Genomic DNA, 17,667 nt, shown 5'->3' with positions numbered 1-17,667 from the left:
TCTAGAACTAATACTTGTGGTACTTTCATGGTCCATCAAAGACTTAAGACAGCAGCTAAAAACTTGTATTTATAAAAGAATAAAATCCAAAATGAGGTAGAGCAAGGTGGTGCAGCTATTCCACTCTCTGCTATGTTAGTACCGTTTTTGTGGTATCCTTAGTACCGCCACATTTTTTACATTTTTGTATCTTTAGTTGGTGGATTAAATGTTAAAATGTCACAATTATAGTGCTGAGGGTACAATGTGCCTCACAGAACAAAATATGTTGAATGAGAGTCATTCTGTTACAGTGACCCTGGCTGTATGTTCAACATCAATCAATCAACAATGCTAATTAAATTTTAAAAAATGCTGGTTGTCAATTTGGATGGTCTTCTGAACTTAAAATAGCCTAGGAGACACACTTGTGGGTGTATCTGTAAGAACATTTCCAGAAAAGATTTCATGGGGTGGGAAGACCCAGGCTGACTTTGTCTGAATCCCAGACTGACTTTAAAAAGAAAAGAGAAGACAGAAAGCTGAGCTGAGCAGGAGTATTTAACTGACTCTGCTTCCTGACTATAGTGCAATGAGATCAGTCACCCACACAATTGCCCCTCTGACTACAGCCTCTCAGACTTCCACATCTTTCCTCTTGTGAGAGACTACACTCCCCTCAAATTCAAAGCCTTCCAAAAGCTCCCTTCCTTAAGTAGCCTCCTGTCAAACAACTGGTCACAGTAACAGGAAAAGTAAGTAAAGTACGCATGAAATTAATTTTTAACATTTATTCATTTTAATGTCTCAATCACTGTCCCCCTTTCCAGTCACCCTCTAGATCCACCATTCCCTTCTCCTCTGAGAGAATGGAGCCACCTGTCAATATTGGCCACCCTGGTACCTCAAGTCTTTGCAGGAATAAGTGCTTCTCCCACTGAGGCCAGACAAGATAGTCCAGTTAGAATGGATTCCTTAGACAGGCTTCAGGGATAACCTCCATTCCAGTTGTTCAGGACCCACATTAAACCCAGCTGCACATCTGCTACATGTGTGCAGTGACAGGGGGCTAGGTCCAGCTTGTGTATTCTTTTTGGTTAGTGGTTCTGTCTCTGAGGGCCTCAAAGGTCCACAGAGTTGACTCTGATTGTCTTCCTTCAAAACTCCTCTCCCTTAGGGCCATCAATCCTTCCCCCAACACTTCCAAAAGAGTTCCCAAGCTCCATACAATGTTTGATTGTGGGTCTCTGCACCTGAGTCAGCTGCTGTGTGGGGCTTCTCAGAGGACAGCCATGTTAGGCTCCTGTCTGCAATCATAACAGTGTCATTAGTAGTGTCAGGGATTGGTACTTTCCCATGGGATGGCTCTCTAGTTGGGCTGGTTACTGCTTGCCACTCCCTCAGTCTCTTCTCCATCCCTCATCCCTGAAATACCTGTAGGCAAGATAAACTTTGGGTGGAAAGTTTTGTGGACAGGTTGGTGTGGTGTGTTTATCGCTCATCTGGGGTTCCTGCCTTGCTACAGGAGGTGGCCTCTTCAGGTTCCATAGTCCCACTGCTGTGAGTCTCAGCTAAGGATAACCCAATTGATTCTTAGAAGCATCCCTTATCCCAGGTCTCTGATGCTGAACTGCTCTACCCCCATTCTCTCCTCCATTCCCTCTCTCATCCAGTTCTGTGCCTCCATCTACCTCCTATGACTATTTTATTCCACCTTCTTTGAGTCTGTGGAGTGTAGGATAGGTACCTTGTATTTTATGTCAAATATCCACATATACGTGAGTATAAACCATGTTTTAAAATATTCAGTTAATGAAAATGCAACCAGAACATCAGAACATGATGAGAACCAAACCTTGGTTTTCCTCTTCTTTCTTCAGTATCCACTAGTTTGGTGTTGACAACATTACTACATCAAAAAGTAACCATCTACAGGATAGCATTCCCATGTTTTACAGTTACAAATTTTATAAAAGGCAGGATTACTACATGCTTAGAAACACAAGGAATTTTATCTCATTCTCTCCTGGAGTCCTTGCCCAGTGATACCATGGTTGGCTGGGTCACAAGGTTGATGTAAAATGACTCCAGCTGAAGCTATGTATAGCTGGAATATGGTATGCTAAATAACGTGACATTTCACTCCATAGTGAAGTGCATGTACCAGCACTCCTGTGTGATTATACCACAGTTGAAAAGTTCCTACTGCCTAAGGATATCATGACCACTATAATGCTTTCATGTAGTTACATGTTTATGTTGACACTGTGTCACTGTTGTCAGAAAAGATATCCCATACATGAAAGGCAGGACATAGTACTTGATCATGGTAACTTGGGATTGTAAATGGTAATTTGTGTATTTACTATGCCACAATTTTATTTTTATCTTAGAATACATTCCTGTTTACAGCAAAAACTGTTAGAGGTGAAACAGTTTTCCACGTTTTGTCATCAGTAGCCTCATCCACTCAGGCCTACCATATCTTCTGAGGGCATCATGTTCTATAGTCCTCCTTTGTTTTATTTGTGTATTGTTTTATTTATCTTGACTCTCAAAGAAATTGGCTCTAGCATGTAGCCTTTGTAGGTAGGTGGCTTATGCAAATACTGTTTATGATGTTTGCAGAATGATCAAATGACAGTTCTCAGAATGTATTAACCAGACTGTGATATAGTCATACAAGAGCCAGGTGTGCAATGATGGTCATATCACCTAAGCTTTGTCTCTGTAAATATATCTTTCAAATAATGTAGTTTATCTAAATGGTCTCCTATCCTTTGATGATTATCATATCAGATGTCTCTTTCCAAAGGACAAGTACCACACCTCTACTACACACATATTGCATGTCGTGTGCTTGAGTGATATCTCTCAGACTTGATTTGAAGCAGACTCTTGTCCATATTTTTGCAATCAAGAGGAAGGCAGAAAACTTTAGCATGCTGAGGGCCAGGCTCAGCCTGAGAGGGGCAGATAGGAAGGAGCTCTTCCCATCTGACCTTCCGACCCAGTGGAAAACAGCAAATGAGAATGAGATAAGTAGTCAATGGTCTTGGTTAAGTAGGAAAAGCAGCAATTCAGAAATTTTGGAAGCAGGGTTTTCTAGAGGCTGCCCAAAATGGCTTCCTTCTGCATTTACCTGAACTGTTGCAGAAATCAGTGATTCCATGGTCAGCATACACTGCCTGCAGACCCAGAGATTCCAAAGAAATGGGATTCTAAGATCCAATGGAAAAGGAGCTAATGTGATAGATGGTTTTTTGAGTTCCTGCTTCTAATCTGGCTTCCTGTCTCTGATTTTATATTAGATGCTAAAGAAAAGAGTCTATAATCCTATTAACTGGAAACAAAGATGTTTAGACTTCAGCCAAACATCAACCTCTACTCTGGTCACTCTATTCTATGAATCCGCAACTGTAATATTGCTAGATGATCCTCCCTGGCCTTCTAATAGCTTAGCCATCACAACCCAAAAGAGACTTTTTTTTTATATTGTTCTCACCTGTGACACCTTGTAATGGTAATGATCAGAAATGGACCCCCAGACTTGTGTGTTCAAATAGGTTCCCTAGCTGGTGGGGCTGTTGTAAGAGATTATGGATGGAACTTTTGGGAAGTAGGACCTAAGTGGAGAAAGTGGTTTCCTGGAATGGAGCCAGCCTTATTTAATGTCCTCTTTCTGCTTTCTATATTGACTCATGGCCCTATTATCATAGAGCTGTATGGCACAAACTAGTACCATTTATATGTGATGGATTGCATTCTCTCAAACCATGAGCAAAATTATTCCCTCCATGTCTTAAACTGTGCTTTGTCAAATATTTGGTCTTGGTTGAAGAGAAAATTAATAAATCCATACTCCAAAAGGAAGAAAGTTTCCATCCCACCTGGAAACTACAGGTGAGGTGTATTCTGGTTGGTAAGAGGGTCCTTAGTGTTCAAAACCCTTGACTACATTACCTGTTCTAAGCAATGCCACCCAGCTTCTTCAAGTGCCTGTTTCAGTGTGTGATGATAATAGAGGAGATGACTTCAGAAAAACATCTTCTTCAACAAAAGGAGGGTATTCTTTGGGCATGGCCTTTAGCAAGCTTCTCAGCTTTATCACTTTAATATTTGTTGGAATTAGTTGAACATTTATTCCAGAATTATCTCAGGGTTGTGTTGAGGATGTTACAAGGATTGATGTTTCCCTTGTGTGAAACACTGACAACATGCTCTGGTGCACAACACTTCACTCTTCACCATCACTGCTTAGGCAGAAAGCATTGACTGCTGATCACACCAGCAGATGGCCTCAAATTTCTCTCTAAATTAGTCAAGCCCATGTGATTTTAAAACAGAGGACTTCCCTCTCCTTTGTATTCAATGCTGGAATTCAGACCTCCAAAGGCCAATTTCAGTAACCTTGAAGTACGGTTCTCTTTCTACTTAACCAAACTCTGAACCTGCCCAGTCTCCTGTGCCATCTGAGAGTCATCTCCCAGACACACCAGAAAACCCTGAATCTACCTTTCTCAACAGCGTCCTATCATCCCATTAAACCCACTATGAAATGAATATGACTGGGTTGGTAAATATACAAAAAGAAAAACCTCAAATTTTAAAAACTGTATAAAGAAAACAGACTAGATTGTAGTAGTCCAAGGTATGTGTCCACTTCAGTGTACTACTATTCGTCCCTAGGATTAAACCTAATTTGGGTTAGAGAAAGAAAGCATATCTGCTTTTCCCTAATAAGCCCTCTGCAGCTTTTGTTCATCAGCTCTTCCCTTTGTCCACAGTGTTTTTAGATGACAGAGCTCTGGTCCCCATGGCAACATATCAGAAAAGGCCCACTTATAAAAGAGCAGGGTCTTCTAGTTGCCATTAGCAATGTTTCCTAATGGTTTTTCAAGGCCAAAGATGCGTGCAGAGAGGGTTTGCTTGCTTGTTTGTTTCAAAATTACAAGAGTGAGGTTTGTGATCTTCAACATTTGCCTTCAGTTAGATTTCCCTTTCTTTGGTATGTTTTTTACTTTATAAAAACAAATTAATCTCCCAGAACATTATGAGTACCATAAACCATCTTCAATAACGAATGTTGTTTGTTTTATAAAGTCAGATGGTACAAAAGAAAAAAATGTTTCTTCAATATAAACTAACATCATCTTAGCCTGTGCTTATCAAGCTGAGATATGAAAATCTCAGCAATGTCAGAGATAAAATCACAAACCACAGAGGGGAAGCAATTTAAGACAGATTTGCCTCTGACTTGTTTCAGATGAAATAAAAACAAACAGTACCTATCCTTTTCTGACTGTTAGAGTGTGAGCTGCCACTCAGCATTCACTTCTTCATCATCCAAATACTGTTTCCTGAGCATGTCTGAATCTCAGCTTGACCGTGTCTTGGGACCAACTAAGCACTGTATATCATGATGACCTTTCTGAAGAAATGATTCAAGTTCAATGACATACATGTGTATTGATATTATATTGAGTGATATCAGACTTAGAATACATATTCTTTTCATCCAATAATCAATACATAGATACATCAGCTAAGATAAGTCACAGAAGAGGTGAGGTCACTTTTCAAAATTCAGACATAGCAAAAGAAAGTAAACCCTTCACTGAAGTGGTGGTCTGTGACCCTTGCTGTGAAGGTCTGGGGATATTTTCTTCTCTTTCCAACATCACACATTTTATGTTGTGATTCACCTGAAAAAATTTAGAAGGACATTATATTCATTTTAAAACTAGTACTGATTCTCTCTCTTGCTTGCACACACTCACGAAGTGCATACTCACATGCACACACACACACACACTTGCACAGACACACCAGGAGCCAAGGAGACTGGGGTTTGTCTCAGTAGTGCTTCTCCAATCTCAGTGTGCTGTATTAGAACAAGGAGTTCCTTGAAATATATATGTTTTTCCTTAAAAAATACTTTTTATTGATTATTTATGAGTTTCACATCATGCATCCCAATCCTCCAAAAGAAAATAAACAACAAAACAAAGCAAGACATAGAAAATGTCTTGTCCCACCAACAGATTGGGAAAGGATCTTTACCTATCCTAAATCAGATAGGGGACTAATATCCAATATATATAAAGAACTCAAGAAGGTGGACTCCAGAAAATCAAATAACCCCGTTAAAAAATGGGGCTCAGAACTGAACAAAGAATTCTCACCTGAGGAATACCGAATGGCAGAGAAGCACCTGAAAAATGTTCAACATCCTTAATCATCAGGGAAATGCAACTCAAAACAACCCTGAGATTCCACCTCACACCAGTCAGAATGGCTAAGATCAAAAATTCAGGTGACAGCAGATGCTGGCGAGGATGTGGAGAAAGAGGAACACTCCTTCATTGTTGGTGGGATTGCAAGCTGGTACAACCACTCTGGAAATCAGTTTGGCGGTTCCTCAGAAAATTGGACATAATACTACCAGAGGATCCATTTACACAATGGAGTACTACTCAGCTATTAAAAGGAATGAATTTATGAAATTCCTAGGCAAATGGATGGATCTGGAGGGCATCATCCTGAGTGAGGTAACATATTCACAAAGGAACTCACACAATATGTTCTCACTGATAAGTGGATATTAGCCCAAAAACTTAGGATACCCAAGATATAAGATACAATTTGTTAAACGCATGAAACTCAAGAAGAACGAAGACCAAAGTGTGGACACTGTGCCCCTTCTTGGAATTGGGAACAAAACACCCATGGAAAGAGTTACAGAGATAAAGTTTGGAGCTATGAAGAAAGGATGGACCATCTAAAGACTGCCATATCCAGGGATCCATCCCATGATCAGCTTCCAAACGCTGACACCATTGCATGCACTAGCAAGATTTTGCTGAAAGGACCCAGATATAGCTGTCTCTTGTGAGACAATGCCGGGGCTAGCAGACACAGAGGTGGATGCTCACAGTCAGCTATTGGATGGATCATAGGGCCCCCAATGGAGGAGCTGGAGAAGGTGCCTAAGGAGCTAAAGGGAACTGCAACCCCATAGGTGGAACATTATTATGAACTAACCAGTACCCCGGAGCTCTTGACTCTGACTGCATTTGTATTGAAGGATGGCCTGGTCGGCCATCGCTGGAGGGAGAGGCCCATTGGACTTGCCAACTTTGTATGCCCCAGTACGGGGGAATGCCAGGGCCGAGGGGTTGGGGTGGGTGGATGGGGGACTGGGGGGGGGAGTGTATTGGGGACTTTTTGGATAGCATTGGAAATGTAATTGAGGAAAATACCTAAAAAAAAAAAAGAAAAAAAAAAAAAGAAAATGTCTTGTCATGAAAGTTGTAGTGTGTCACAATGTGTCTCATGATATACCCTATTGTCCACATGTTTTTATTTGCAAATGTTCATTGCAATGAGTCATTGGCCTGGTTTGAGAGAAAAGACATTAAGCTTTGTTCCTGTTCTCGTCTCATGTGTGAGACAAAAAGTCTAAGTCCCTCAATCTAGCACAGGGATGCATTTTGAGCAACAAGTTGCAATAACTACCTAGAATCTGCCTTACGAGTCAATACAAAGAAGCATGGGAAGGAAGCATATTTATGGAGACCTAAAGAATTTAATATCTACAGTAGTGCCCCTTTATTCATGACTTCTCTGTCTATAGTTAGGTTTAAGCATTTGAAAATCTCTCTCTTAAAGATAAAAGTAGCTTTCTTTCAGATTGCTCTGAAAGACCACTTTCTCACATTCGAACTAGAAGCATCCAACACAGGTCACACACTGAAATAGGGTCTAACCCAAATTCTAGCTGAGTTGTCCTTTCAACATGAGACTGGCATGACAAATGACCAGGCACAACACTCAGTTGAGTGTGGAGCATGAACACCATAATGGGCTGAAGCACTGTGTAGGACGAACAGATGCTTGGTGTCTCGTGACAGGTTTGTGACATGTTTCAAAGCACACAGGTGACCAAATTGAAGAGTCAAATAATGAAAATCCCCCTGAGGCTCTGTAGCATGAAGGCAGGCTATGACAAGCACTTTGAGATAGTTTCATGATTAACTGCATGCAGAGGAGGGCCTGAAGCCAGCTCTTGACAATTGCCTTTTCAATAACCTCAAAAAAAAAAAAAATCAGTCAAATGAACAAACAACTAAAAGGAGCAGCCTATGCTCTATGCAAGCATTTGCCTCAAAGAAAAATGAAAAAAAGGGAAAATAAAGAATATGGGGCTGACAGATGCAAAAAATAAATAAGTAAAACCAGAAAACAAAACAATCTTTGCCTCTTAGAAAGAATGAGAGTTAGGGAAGAGGGGCTGTAAAGTAACACAGGAGAGCTCCTGGGAGGACTTCTTCATGTCCTTGATACTTGAGCTGTGTCAGTGCATTACTGCTAAATAGGTAAGGCATTTCAAATCTCTTCATAATGTAAGAAGCAAACATCTACTGGGGTTATTTCTGTCTTCTTGGCCATACACTGCTGTGGTTACTCTCCAACCCAAATAGGCCCAGACAATTAAAACACAACTCAGTTAATATGAATACATGCTGTGTGCCTAGATTGGGCAGATCTACCCCTACACTACCATCTTCTGCATATAAGAGAGCCCTGAGAACTTGTGGTTTCTCCAGGCCAGGTGCTTCTACTCCACTTTTTTTTTCCACCTCCTCTTCCCCAGTTGTTCTCTTTCCTTCCTCCCTCCCTCCCCCCCTTCCCAAAATCTTCAGCTCAGCTCTATCTTTCCCTCTTTCTCTGCCCAACCACTGGCTCTAGCTTTTATTTATAAATTAAGGTGGGAAGAAGGTTTATAGGAAATCACCTGAGTGCTGACTCATCCCTTGTTTGAAGCCCCTCACAGGAGAACAGAATTACCATCAAAATCAATTAGCCCCAGGTCTAACCACAACAATGCAGCTCCCTTATAGCCACAACCAAATATTCAACCTCCACTGACTGTTGGGTATCTTCCCTCATGTGCTTAGAACCCACCCTCACTCCATCCCATGTGTCACCTCTTGGTGCAAAAGCTCAGAGGCCATTGCCTAGAAAGAACCCTGAGCTTCAGTACTGTGTCATTTCCTTTGCCACAGTCTACTGAGGGATGTTTACTTTCTGCACTAGCTATCTGCTTACTCAGCATCCCTCTAAACAGGCTCTACTATATATTGTTGAATTTAACTTCTATACCCTGCCATGGAATACTCTGTAAGCTTCCTATTATGTAACATAAGCTAAGATTAATGAAGTCATTTGCACAAAGCCACTCAGCCATCCAGCCAAAAACTGCTTCTGAACTCTGATAACACAGACTACAAATCCAAATTTGTGCCTTACAAAATTAGAAATATGTTCATCATCTCTGTTTTAGTAACACCCTCCAAATCCTGAGGGAGAAACTGATGCTAGCTCCACCTGATGACTGCCTGGGTCGTGAGAGCATTATGCTGAGCTCTGGGGTATGGACAGAAGGCAATCTTGGCAGTGTTTGACAACTTCCTAGGACTCCCCAGCAAGTTGCTTTTAGTGGTCTCAACATGAGCTGTCACAATTAACTTTTCTTAAAGTTGTATTTTTAGATCCTAAAGCAGAATGGCATACCTCTCTGTCTATCTCCTTCCCCTCCCTCTCTTTCTCTCTCTCTCTCCCTCTTTCATTCCCCCTCTCTTTCTCTCTCTCCCTCCCTCTCTCCCCCTCTCCCTCCCTTCCCTGTCTCTTCCTCTCTCTCCTTCTTTCCCTTCCTCCCTCTCCTTCTCTCCCTTCCTTCCTCCTCTCTCTCTCTCCTCTGTGTTCCTCTCTCCCTCTCTTTCCCTCTCTCTTTCTTTCTGCCTCTCTCCCTCCCTTCCTTCCTGACTCTCCCTCCCTCCCTATCTCCCTCCCCCCTCCCCACTATTCCTCTATCCTTCCCTCTCCTTCTTCTTCTCCCTCTCCCTCTTTATCTTCCTCATGCACATGGGTTTGTGGGTGCATGGAGTAGTGGAAATTAAATTGAGTCTCATTCATGGTGGATAAGTATTCTTTCACTGAGCTATAGCCCATCCCTGAAATTCTAATGAAGTGCTCTAACTGAGCTCTTGAAAGGAAATCAATGTCTTCCCATAGATATTCCCAGAGAAGAGCAAAGAGTTGGAGGTATCCCTTGTTATTACATTTGGTTCTGAAGCTGCTGTACTTAGGATTGCTGCACTCTTATCAGTGAAGCCTTCCTGGGTGCATTTTAAATGCAAGGGGCCATAAGAGCATCCTTTTCTTTTCCTTTTTTTTTTTCTCTGTTAAGGAAAGTCAAGTGTGCCTTGTTGCTATGAATTACCCACGTTTTGATTCACTCTCACTCTATGTTGGTGTCTTGTACATTTTGGTGAATGATGTATATGAATATGTGTTCTCACTCATTCACCATGATAGAAAACACACACACCTCTGAATGTGTCCAAAGCCTTTAAAAATGAACCTATAAGATACCGACATCTGTCCTGATTTCTCTGTCTTTCTCATTCTAGAAAACTAGAGTGCACATCTAATAGCTGGCCAAAGTCCAACATCACAGCCCATTTCACAGCCCTTAACTCCTAATTGAAATTTCACAGTACAATACTTAAGACATAACTTCAAATTGAGTGGTCATTTAAGTAAATGTTTTTCTAGCCATTTAACTGTATGTTATGTCCTCTCTACTCTATGCTTCTTATGACTTGTTGTGCTTTCTCTGGTCATTAAGTTTTTTAGGTATTTATGTGATAACATCTAGAATTTCCTGGTTTTCTGTAGGTTGAATTTAACCTGACCATTTAGCTAATAGTCTTACCCATTTGTGTGCCTTCAAAGGGGAGAACATTTCTGTTCTCACAGGAGACAATAGCTTTTGGCCCATATACTGCCGCTGTTGTTCAAACTGTTAACTCTGGCCAGTTTCCTCTCTCGATCTCTCAGGCTTGATCCTGGAATGAGACTATGTAGAAACTCAGCATCAGAAAAGAAGCCAGGCAACATCTGAGCAATTCATTTGAAAATAATAATAAATAATCATCTGATAACAAGAAAGAACAACCCTCTTTTCCTCCTTCTAAAAAGACTTTAAAGATAACTATAGCTGCTTCAAATAATCAAAGCAATAGAATAGCACAATGAATCTCCTTTCCAACTGTGCTCAAGAATTAGAAATATTTTCCTATCATTTTTACCTTCCACCCTCACATCAGTTTTTGCTTATTAATTTTGTGCTAGATTCCTTGCTAAAGAATTTTACATTGTAAATCATTTCATCTGTTTTATCTTTGTTTTCTTACAGCTAATATTTTTTTTTACTATTACCACCAAAGCATTTCACCTAGCACAATCAAGAATAACTACTCAACTTCATCTAGTGCTGAGTTCATATTTCAATGTTTCCAGTTGTCATCTCAGACTCAGTAGAGCAGCTCTATGCTAGAGCTCAACTCTGTGCTAGAGCATATAGCCCTGGAATCAGTCCCCAGCAGTGGAAGATAAGCCAGCCGTTATTGTTTTTTAATTGCTTCACTTTAAACCAGAACCCAAATGGTTTGACATACTGGATTTAATATGTACAAATATTAAACCTCTAGGCTTCAGAACTGTGAGTGGAATTGGCCTCAAATGGTTCACTTCTCACTCTGTTCTATCTTGGGAGTTGGGAGGGTCATTGAAACTGACTTAAATATTCACTACAAACTGGTTTTCGGTATGGTGGCTTCTTTCTCTCATGTACCTTGCTCATCTGCAGCAATAAAGATACCAATTCCAAGCACCTGGGTTTCAAAGGCAACCCACTGGCTCTGCCATTTGACACCCATGTACTCTCTACAGCATAGTTTTGAAGCTATTTGCCAAGGATGAGAAACCAGTAAAATTACTCTTTTGGTGAGTAGAGACACTGTTCTTAAGCATTGCTAAGAATAGGATTGGAAAATGTGGTTTGAGTGTGGAGTGTCTCCAAAGACTCAGGTTTGAACACTTTGTACCTAGATGTTGGAGCCATTTGGGGAGGTTTGGGGATCTTTGAGAAATGAGACCCAGTGGGAGGAAATGGATCTCGGGGGCATGTTTGGCGGTTTATAGCTGTTGTGGGACAGACTTTTTCTGAGGAGATGCAACATAAACACACACACACACACACACACATCTAGTTACTCCAAAAAGGGAACCCACAACACACTAAAGAAATATTTCCATTAAAGTACAGTTTAGTGGACCAGTGAGGTTTTATGGCGGTTACTAACAGAAGTAGAGGTGAAGTGTTACACATAGGAGCAGAGATGCTTAAGAAAAAACTGCATTCTCCCACTCCACCATAAGTGACAACTCAGAAACTCTAGAGCTTCCTATACACCTTGCATGCAGCTGGACGTATCCAGTAATCCTGTCCCACATTCAGATGGTCAGTCTATTCCTCTAGAAATTGAACAGATGCAAGAATCTCCTCCCACAGTTCTACTGGTCCATCTCATCCCTCAGCAATTATTTACTATTTCTGTATCACTGGGTAGAGGGGCTGATGACTTTTAAAAGTTTCGGCTTTCCCAGACACATAACAGTTTGTTTATACTGAATCTCATATGTGTCTCCGCTCTTTTCTGGAAGTCATGTTTCTATTCTGCAGAAGCCTAGCCTCACTTGATATTCCACTATTATTTCCAAATATGAATGAGCTACTATCACCAGAGTTTTGAGTAGTGTCTTCCACCATCCCTTCTCCACAGGATAGGCTGTGTCCTCAAACTATGAGAGTAAATAAACCCTTTCATCCTTAAATTACTTTCTGGATCTTAACACAAGAATCCATAACTCCACAGCAAGCAAGACAAAGAAAATTCTTTTGCCACTTCCTGACTCTCCCTGACCCCATTCCATAAACTACAGTTGTAGTCACCTCTGTGGTATAGACACTCCAAGCTCAACCTGAGAAAACATGTTCCTACGTGTCCGTGCTGGAGTTTGATATCTAAGCTGCCTTTCATTGTTCTATTACTTAAAAAAATAAAGTTTTTTTTAAATGAATTTGTATTGATGGACTAAACTTCTCATGAATTATATCTTGCCGCTAAGAAACCTCTCTTATTACCTCAATGATAATGCCTCCTTAATGTTAGAAATCTCATTAAGGATTATAAATTCTTTGATGCTTTAACCATATTGTGCTCCTCTGCTTACAAAATTGCAGTTTACATCTCTGTTCTTGCTCACTATAAGTCTGACTAGATGCAGTAAAAAATGACCATGCCATGTTCTATATATTATTGCTGTCTTGAAATTTCCTTCACCAAAATAACTTAATCCAACATTTTAAAATTCAGATTCACCCAACTTTTAGGGTGGGAACAAAATAGAGTAAGATTCTTTGCCCGAATGTAATTAATACAACTGGCCTCCAGCCCATTTCTCAATTGTCCTTATTCTCTGAAACATATAAGCCCAGCCTCCTTTGTATGCATTACTTTTGGCAATCTGGCCTTCCAGTCTTCCCCTACAGTGGCTCACTGAGCACAGCTTACAACATTTTCGGGCTTCTCTACCTCACAGATACAAACTACTATATTCTTACAAACAAGTTGTAAAGGCCTATGAACCATATAGTCAGTTTTATCCATACAACAAGAGCTCTACTCAGTTTCTATTTTCTAGTTTATTTTTTTATTGCTATCACCAACTATGTAACAAGGAATAACTTAACAGAAGATGAATTTATTTCTATGGGTATCCAAGGAAGTGCCACTATCAGTGGAAGCTTGGTGCTACAGGCTCAAAGACCTCCTCCTAATGGATTTCTTCCTCCAGCTAGGACCCATTAAGCATTTGAGGACTAGATTCAAACACAAATATATCTGGATGATATTTTACATTCAAACCATAACATTCCACCTTTGTCCTTCATGAGGTCATAGTCATCTCATCACAAAATATACTCTGTCTTCTTTCAACAGCCTCATAACCTTGTACTTCTAGCACTATTCAAATAGGCAGAGTTCAGTCTGGGTACAGTGACTCATGCTTGTAGTCCTAGCACTAGCAAGCTGAGGCAGGATGATTGGTAGGCTAGATAGTAAGCTACAGGCCAGCATATATTCACTCCAATTTGTGGACTGAGACCCTGTCTCAACAACAACAACAATAAATGATCAGACTATAGTGTCTTTTGAGACTCCAGGCAATCTTTTAACTGGGAACCCCTGTAAAATCACCAAACAAGTTTCACACTTTCATTATACAGCAGTGTTAAATTTAAATATAAAACACATATCACTTTCAGCAAAATCTTGCTGGTATATGCAATGGTGTCTACATTTGGAGGCTGATTATGGGATGGATCCTTTTGTCTTAGCTCCAATCGTTGTCTCTGTAACTCCTTCCATGGGTGTTTTGTTCTTAATTCTAAGGGGTGAAGTGTCCACACTTTGGTTTTCATTCTTCTTGAGTTTCATGTGTTTTGAAAATTGTATCTTGGGTATTCTAAGTTTCTGGGTTAATATCCGCTTATTAGTGAGTACCCTGATATAGCTGTCTCTTGTGAGGCTATGCCGGTGCTTGGCACAGAAGTGGATGCTCACAGTCAGCTATAGGATGGAACACAGGGCCCCCAATGGAGGAGCTAGAGAAAGTACCCAAGGAGCTAAAGGGGTCTGCAACCCTATAGGTGGAACAACAATCTGAACTAATCAGTACCCCCAGAGCTCATGTCTCTAGCTGCATATGTAGCAGAAGATGGCCTAGTCAGCCATCATTGGGAAGAGAGGCCCCTTGGTCTTGCAAACTTTATATGCCCCAGTATAGGGGAACGCCAGGGCCAAGAAGTGGGAGTGGGTGGGTAGGAGAGCAGGGGTTGGGAGAGGGTATGGGGGACCTTCGGGATAGCATTTGAAATGTAAATGAAGAAAATACCTAATAAAAAATTGGAGGAAAAAACCACATATCACACAAGCTCATGCTTTTGAACACTCAGCCCCCAGTAGGTCAGACTATCAGGGAAAGCTTGTGAAACTTTGTGTGTGTGTGTGTGTGTGTGTGTGTGTGTGTGTGTGTGTGTGAAACTTTTGAGATGTAGAACATTGCTGCAGGAAGGAAAACTTGTGGGAAGACCTTGAGATTTATAGCCCAGCCCAATTCCCTGACCCCTCTCTTCTTTCTGGTCCACTCAAAGCTAAGTTTCCACTGTCACAGCTTTGAGTCTCTACCACTATCATGCCTTTCTCACCATGAGATACTGTATCCTCATATTATGAACCAAGATATAGTCCACCTTTAATTTACTGTTTGATGTATATTTCATCATAGCAACGAGAAAAATAGCTAATACAGCAAAGAAAATGAAATTTAAGGAGCCTGAAACCAGATGCAAACTGACGCAGCTCCTAATGCATCCCTTGAGGAGCTCCACCAAGTAGGTAGAACCAGAGAGCAGCATACCTGAGTGCTCATTTGTAAAACAGGGAATAGCCCCTTTAGGAAAGGCTACTTCTAGCTCCCCGGGTTGTCCTGCTTACCTATATAACCAGAGATTGACACTACTACACCATGGTGGGAAGGGAAAAAGAGGTTATACAAAGGAGGATACTCTGGACAAACACAAACAGGAAGAAGTCCAGAGGAGAGATATCTGGGGTAGGCCAACAGAAGCCTATAAAAGGTTGATGCTGTACACATGTAGAAATGTAGACACATGGCAATATATATATATTACAAATACACATATAAAAGCTAAAAGACCAAATATGGCAGGTTAATTACTGAATACACACAAATATCTATTTTAAATCATAAAGGATGCTGGTTTCTTCCAGAGATTTTTATGGCCAAATATGGTAGAAAGTCTAACACCTCAGCTTTCAAAACAGACAAGGTCCAAAGAATAGGAGTTCAAAGCCAGGATACATAATCTTCTACAGAGTGAGTTCAGTGGCAGCCTGAACAGTGAAACTCTGTCTCAGAAACAAACAAACAAACACACAAACAAACAAACAAACAAACAAAACCCTTCCACTTCCAAATAACAATAACAATCAATTACTGACCAACTACCTCAAGGGACTATGACTTAGAATACAGAGAAGCATAATATTCTTATATATAACAGCTTTAGTGATAATTTAAACTTTCTTTGACGAGTATAATTGTCCCTGAAATGTGTCAATATGAATAATGTAAATTAATAGGCTGGTTTCTGGGGATTTCTTAAACATACAGAAAAATAAGCAGTTGTATAAAGTTCTCATAAAACTACTGTAATCCTCACAGCTTCTCATACTATTTTTTATTAAAATTTATGTTTTTTACTTGTTCACTTCACATCCCTGCTCACTGCTTCCCTCCCAGTCACCCCCTCCCACAATTCTCCCCTATCCTTTCTCCCCTTCTTCTCTGAGCAGTTGCCTCACCTCCCTCAGGTATCATCCAACCCTCTGACTTCAAGTCTCTTTGATGCTAGGTACTTCCTTTCCCATTGAGGCCAGACCAGGTAGCTCAGCTAGAAGAACATATCCCATGTACAGGTAAAATATTTTTTCTTATAATTACATGTATATAATTTATTGTGATCATATCCACTCCCTATCACCTCTCTCAGTTTTTCTTACTCCCTTCTCAATTAGTCTGTCTCTTTCCTACACATTTTGTGTATATGTGCATGCATGCAAATGTGTGCACATACATGAACACAATTGGGTCCAAATAGCCACATCCGATTGTTTGTGGGATTATGACAGCCATAAAAACAAGGCTTCACGGTGCTTCTCTCCATCCTCCAGATTTGCTGTCTTTCGAACTCTTCTTTAATGATGCTTCCTGAGTTTTGGAAGGGTGATTTAGTAGATGTCTCATTTAGGCCTGAGCACTCAGCAGCCAGTTATAAGTCTCTGCAATGACAATCACCCATTAAAAAAAGGAACTTTTCTTTCCAAAGACAATAGCAGCTCTAGCATATGAGTATAAATATAATTATTTAGGAAAAAAAGTAACTACTTAACCACTTAGCAAAATGTCACTAGTATATTCTCCCCTAGATCTGTGACTTCCCCACCTAGAGACTTTTGACCAGATGTGTGCTCACTTCAATGGAGCAGGTATTAAATCCAATCAGAAAGCAACTAGTTACCCCATAACAGTCCTGCCATTATTATACTAGTAGGTTCATTTTGCCTGGTATGTCAGCATTGTAGTACAAAAGATCCACGACTGGAAAAGACTTTTTCAGAAAAGCTGTAGGCTTTTCTCCTCCAGCAGCCTACCTAGCACTCTGAGCACTAACAAGCAGGGAGAAAGTTTGTACTTCACTTCTAGCTTCTTTTCTCTATGTCCTGTATTCAAGGTATATGGTGGGAATGTCTTTGTGAATGGGGTGAACAAAGCACATGTAATATGAAAGTAAAAGGGGGTACTTGGGTGGAAATCTTTGAACAAGAATGGAGTAGAAAAATAGGAAAAAGGTAGAGCTTTGGAAGATGATCAACAGCAAAACTGAGGATTCATGGAAACTATAGAAACCTAGTACAGCATGACATAACTAAAAATATATTTTACACATTTTTATAAAAAATACTTTTAAAGGCTTGAAAATTATTTAAAAAGTTTTACAAGTTTAAATGAGTTGATAATACTTTCACCTTGTGTTAGTTAATAATATTGCTCCTAGAAGTCACATACTTTTAAAACAAAAATCTCGCTATTGTGTCTGGAATAACTACCCATGAATTTTTTCCAGAGAAC

At 40.3% G+C, this 17,667-nt stretch overlaps 1 long non-coding RNA gene across 1 annotated transcript; it reads right to left on the bottom strand.

Annotated features, from left to right (window-relative positions):
* Nucleotides 1–5,624: 5,624 nt before the first annotated feature.
* LOC115031506 (uncharacterized) lies at nt 5,625–16,709 on the bottom strand. The gene is made up of 3 exons (XR_003837133.2): nt 16,613–16,709; nt 10,760–10,903; nt 5,625–5,684 (listed from the first exon to the last, which is right to left on the bottom strand). It is a non-coding gene; the product is annotated as an uncharacterized LOC115031506 (long non-coding RNA).
* Between the last annotated feature and the right edge of the window lie 958 nt (nt 16,710–17,667).

The sequence above is a fragment of the Mus caroli genome, unplaced genomic scaffold, assembly GCF_978045245.1.
Source record: "Mus caroli unplaced genomic scaffold, Mus_caroli_1 scaffold_8, whole genome shotgun sequence".
Taxonomy (NCBI): domain Eukaryota; kingdom Metazoa; phylum Chordata; class Mammalia; order Rodentia; family Muridae; genus Mus; species Mus caroli.
Note: the sequence above shows the minus strand (reverse complement) of the source record. Positions and strands in the feature narration are given on the sequence as shown.